The 5,678-nt window shown below is 50.5% G+C and overlaps 1 protein-coding gene across 1 annotated transcript in view; it reads left to right on the forward strand.

The window, feature by feature from the left end:
* Positions 1–2,919: 2,919 nt before the first annotated feature.
* Trpv1 (transient receptor potential cation channel subfamily V member 1) overlaps positions 2,920–5,678 on the forward strand; it is a 27,261-nt gene continuing 24,502 nt past the window's right edge. Inside the window, exon 1 of the mRNA XM_021212837.1 lies at positions 2,920–3,138. The gene's annotated coding sequence lies outside the window, so the exon portion shown is untranslated. The remainder of the gene's footprint in view (positions 3,139–5,678) is intronic.

Genomic DNA, 5,678 nt, shown 5'->3' on the forward strand with positions numbered 1-5,678 from the left:
GGGTCAGGAACAGCACTTGCTATTCGAGCATATGAGGACTTTTAGTTCAAAATCCCAACACCCTATAAAAAGTCAGGCCTGGGTGCATGTGCCAGTAAACCCCACACCCGATATCCTGCTCTGGGTCTGGCAAATGCAAGCACAGGCATGTGCACCCACATGTTCAGGAACATGCACACACACACACACACACACACACACACACACACACCTCATACCTCTGGAGAGCTCATGAAGTGTTTGTGAGTCCAATGAGATAGTATGCATGAAGTGCATATACCAACCTGGAATGTTCTACGCTTCAAGTCAAGTACCTCTGACCGTTGCTGCTCTTGACATTGGAACTGGAACCACCGGGCCACCTACCATAGGAAGTGTATAGGCCAAGTTTTCTGTAGGAGTTTGGAAGTGATCAGTTTAGGCTGGGCTTTAGACAGGGAAGGGCCTGTGGAGGTAAGACTGAATGGCAGAACTGTGATATCTACAGTTATTACCTGGTACCAAAAGTCTGCTAAGTAGGTGGATAAGATGGATGGTGCAGTTGGCTTCGGCAGAACAGGGGCAGAGGAAGAGTGTGGAGGCAGCATAGTGAGTGTAGAGGGAAAGCCTCCCCACCCCTGTGATGATAGAAGATGGGTCCCAGTAGGAGAGGAAAGGCTCTATGGGCTACAGACATAGAGCCGAAGGCTGGAGTATCTTTCAGCAATGTAGACCACCAGGAGGCTGGGGGAAGGACCAGGGTAACTGGTGATCAGGGAGTAGGGATGGAGGGGGCACTTCTGACCTCCCAGCTGAGAGAGAGGGACTGGCTGGCAGACAGAAGGAGGGATGGGTGGAAGGCCTAGAAATTGAGGGCAGACAGGTCAGAGACAGAATGAGGACAAGAGATAGTATCTGACTAGAGGACCAGAAGAAGGAGAGTCCTTTTACAGTCAGGGGACAGCCAGTCAGTGGATGCTTAATTCAGACAGAACAGAGGCGGTACTGAGACAAGCCAAGAGAAGGATTTGCTGTCGCTATGTACAGATTCAGGGAGGTAGAGATGGACCTCAGAGAGATACAGGAAAGCTGACAAGAAGGGGCAGCTGTGGAGAGAGAGAGAGAGAGAGAGAGAGAGAGAGAGAGAGAGAGAGAGAGAGAGAAAGAGAGAGAGAGAGAGAGAGAGAGAGAGAGAGAGAGAGAGAGAGAGAGAGAGAGAGAGAGAGAGAGAGAGAAGAGAGAGGGGACCAAGGTTTGGAGGGTTGTTTAAGAAAGAGTTTGGGAGGTGAAGAAGCTCTGGAACATTGGTGATAGCAGAAGCCAATAATGTGAAGGAACTTAAGGCCACCCAACTGTGCACTTGAAATGGTTAGGATAACGAAGTTTAGACTCCCAATGTCTTACCACAGTCTAAAAAAAATGAGAACAAGCCCTTGGTGTCCTATGAATTGAAGTGAAAATGACATCCGCCATAGAGCAGTGTGCCCAGACTAGTCATGTGATCTGAAAGTCATGTGATCCGAATAACTAACACCTTGGTGCCACGGGTTTCTCTTCAGCAACTTGAGTGTGACAGTCTTTGCTTGCCCCTGCTCAGGGTTGTTACTGGGCCTAGAGGTGGATGTGGAGAAGTTCTTTGGTAGCCCTTCTGCAGGTTGGCTGGGAGTTCCTGTGCTCTGACAGCTCCACTCTGGTCCCCCCACCTTTGTACTACTCCAGGTGGAGCTGCAGTGGCTGGTCTGAGCTCCATCCAGGCTGTGTCTGAGCTTGTTAACGATATAAAAAGGAAAGAAAAGGACATGGTCGCTCCTAGGTATGGTGGAAGAGGACATTTATTGTAGATAAAGGGCTAGCATAGCCAGAAGCAGACATGGCTGGGAGAGTCCAGAGTGGTGGTTGTGACCCTGAGCCATGTGGGGAGGTGGGGTGGGGGCTGGTAGAGAGGGAAGGAGACAGGAGAGAGGGGAACCAGATGCAGCAGCCAGGAGGCCAAAGGTACAAAAGGGGTAAGGAACCACAATGTCTGGATTATATAGGGAAGAGCCCCTGGGGGAAGGGCAGCCCAGCCTCTGGGCTGGAGAGTTCAGGATTGAGGGTAGGGTATGTCAGCCATACCCTGAAACAGGTAGGGATTGAGGGGTGCTGGGAGAACCTAGAGGTCAGGTCCACTTTGATGTGTTCAATAGGCATCTCAGCCATTTATCCAGGGTAATATAATTGAAACGTAATACAATTCACACCACCCCTGGCTTCCTAGAGGCAGTTGCTTGGGTGGATGTGTTTTGCAGAATGTTTGGGGGTGCAGCCTTGCACGTACTCCCTGAAAGCTGGTGGGCTTTCCTGGGCAGGATCTGGGAAGGGGTAGACTTGTTCTAATCATGCACTGTATGTGATGGATGAACCTGCTTCCTGGTATTTAGGACTGCTTTGGAGGAGGTGAGAAATTAGCACACATCATTGTGTGTGTGTTCTGTTGTTCACTAAGGAACCTCAGTCCAGTAAGACTGGGTCCTGGAAGACCTAGAGATCCCCAAACCTAATCTCTACCCTGGGTTTGAGTACACAGGAACCCAGAGGCCCAAAGGAGGCAGGGCCTCCAGATGGGACAGGCGCCTCAGAGGTCCCAGAGGCCCAAAGGAGGCAGGGCCTCCAGATGGGACAGGCGCCTCAGAGGTCCCAGTCTTTTTCCTTTGAAAACATGGCAGCTTTAGGACACTGGGTTTGGCATCTCTGGCCATGAGGGTCCTTTAAAGGTGCTACTTCCCAGACATATATGAGAGGTGGTTTGGAAAATCAAGGCTCCGAGAGCCAAGGCATGCCTTAGACTGCACTGGGCTGCAGGCAGCTAAGTGCACCTCGGCCCTGGCATGACTGGGGGTGGGGCATTGGCTGTGGTTTCTGAAAAAGGGCAAACATGATGGGAAAAGCTTTGGGATCCTCTGGGAATTGGAGCCGTGGCAACAGCAGCTGCTGCCATTGCTGCAAATGTTTCCTTGAGTGCCAGAGTATGCCCAGAGCCCATCCCTGCCGTACAGCAGGGGAGAGGCGAGGATCCTCATAGAGACAGGGAGGCCACTCTTACCACACAGCAGCTTGGCTCTCCCACAAAGAACAGCTCCAAGGCACTTGCTCCATTTGGGGTGTGCCTTCACCTAGCTGGTAAGTCCTTCTCATGGGCTGATGGCTCACCACTGTCCAGCTGTGTGTGGTTCTGCCGGGCTCCGAGGGCCTTGGTGATCCCATCTGAAAACTGGGGTAGTACAGTGGCTGCCTCAGGGATTTCTGGGAGGCTGAAGCAACAGTACTGCATACTTAATTTGGCTGACTATAGGCAGTTGGTCCCTGAGAGAGGTGGTGGTTAGTTGGCTTATATTGGTTCCTGTAGGAGGATTGAGAGACTGCAACTGCTGTAGAACCCAGAGGTTTGTGCCTATCTGGAGGCCTTCCGTGGGTTGGCTTCTTTGTGCAGAGGTGCAGTGCTGGGCGGGGCAGCCTGGGTTCTTGTCCTGGTTCCTCTGTGTCTTTAGCAGTGTCCTTCTGCTCTTCATTTCCCAGTGTAGGAAACCCACTCAGTTCTCCGTCTTTTCCTGAGTTGATGCTTGGGTCTGGTAGAAATGGGTGTGATGTGGGTGACTATGTTCCCCCGGTTTCTCAAAAATCACAGGCAGCTGGAGGGAGATTCTCTCAAGGTCCTAATTGGAGAGATGTTCTGGGTACTGAGGCAGATGGGAGAAGCACCCTCAGTATATCTCTGTGGCCTGGAGAGAAAGGAAGGATACTTTCCCTTGCAAAGCCAGACTGAATACCACCCACTGACGAAGAAAGGCAGACCCAGGGTTAATGTGGGTCTCTGTAGGCAGGCTTTTCAAGACAGCTCTTGAATGCATCTGGGTTCGTAGCCCTGGCATAAACCAGAGTTCCCACCTCCATCAGAAAACCAACAGGTGTTTGCCTAAAACAGGGCCGAATTCCCCGATCACTGTAACACTGTGACAGAGGTATCATACGGGGCTCACGTTCATGGTACACTTCAGGCATAGCTATGAAAGACTGTCTTGCTCCTGTCCTTTCCCTTTCCCTTTAAATGTGCACCCCCAATCCTGTGTGCTGCCCAGTAATCATCTCACCAGTAAACTGGGAGAAGCTTGGTTTTCAGTAGGGAGCTGGAAGTAGAATGTGGGCTGCTTCCTGCTTCCTGCTTCCTGGTTTGGTTCGATTAGGGTCAGTCCAAGGAAGAGGCAAAAACCCAATCATCAGGATTCCTTTATTCTTGGGTTTGCAGGCAGCTTATCCACAGGGCAACCATGGACATCGGAGAGTGAGGCATGGGATGTGTACATTATCTGTACTTTGCTTGGGGTTTGGGGCATCTGAGGATGCTCGCTTGCTTCATCAGGAGGGTTCTTTAGGTTTGGAGCTGATGTCTGGTTCCAGGAGTAGGAGTGCCTGTTCTGATCAGTCCCCAGGCCTTTCTGTGGAGTTTAGGATCATGTTTAACATGTGAATAGTAGCCCTGAGCCTTCCGGAGAGATGGCAGAGTGCTAGTGCTTTCAATCAAATCCTGGTTTCCTCCTGATCACGGTGTGCCATCTGGGAAATGTCACAACCTCTCTGGGCTTCAGCTTCTTTATCAGCAAAAGATTTACCTCTTAGAGATGTGAGAACTAAGTGAGTTTTGTCAAATGTTTGCGTTATACACAGCATGTGCCCAGACATGCTGGCCAGTCTTATTCTCATTTGCCTCCTGTGCCTACCAGGGCTTCATGCACTGTGTTCTACCACTGACTCATACCCCCAGTCCTGCTGAGCTTTTAAAATGACTACAGTCTTAGACTATGGACAGTCCTGGGCAGGAAGCTGTCTTCTGAAAGCCGACACCAGCATCAGTCCCCTTGCTTCCAAAGCTCCTCACAGCTTCCTCTTGTCTGCCGAATCCTGTTCCCATTCTGTTTCTTGGCCTTCAAGGCCCACAGCTTCTGCAGCACAGTGTAGATGGAGCTGTGTGAAGACCAGTCAAGCAAATGAGGAGAGGTCAGAAGGGGGCATCTGTGTCTGGGAGCACTTTCTGCTGCAGTGACCCAGGATCAGACAGCTTCAGGTGCTCCTGAGAGCAGACCAGCAGGGGAAACAACTATGCTCTGCCAGCCACAGGCTGGGACGGGTCAGACCTTTGTCTTTCTTTTTCCTTTTTCTTTCTTTCGTTCGTTCTTTCTTTCTTTCTTTCTTCCTTTTTTTTTTTTTTTTTTTTTTTTTTTTTTGTGGCTGTGAACATTAGTCCACAGCAGATTGATTCATGGGCCTGGCCTGGCCCGTACTCGGGGTTTGTGCAGTCTGAACTTTCCCTTGAAAACACAGGACTCAAGAGACCTCCCCCACCTCTGTCGGTGGCTGCTTTCCAGAACGCAGACACAGCTGGAATGTTCATTTCCCTAACGGACTGTGAACTGAGGAGGAAGAGAGCACATGTCTGATGGCTTTTACTTCTCTCAGAGTCCAACACTACCTTTCCTTTTCTAAAATCATGTTTTAAAACTTCTTTGAGAATGTTATAACTGAATACAGTACGTTTCATGTTTAATCATATGCACCCTCTTAACCCTCTTAGCCCCAAGCTCTCCCATGTCACCCTCTGAACTTCATGTCTTCCTCCTCCTCCTCTTCCTCCTCCTCCTCTTCCTCCTCCTCCTCCTCCTCCTCCT

This window comes from Mus pahari, chromosome 14 (genome assembly GCF_900095145.1).
Source record: "Mus pahari chromosome 14, PAHARI_EIJ_v1.1, whole genome shotgun sequence".
Taxonomy (NCBI): domain Eukaryota; kingdom Metazoa; phylum Chordata; class Mammalia; order Rodentia; family Muridae; genus Mus; species Mus pahari.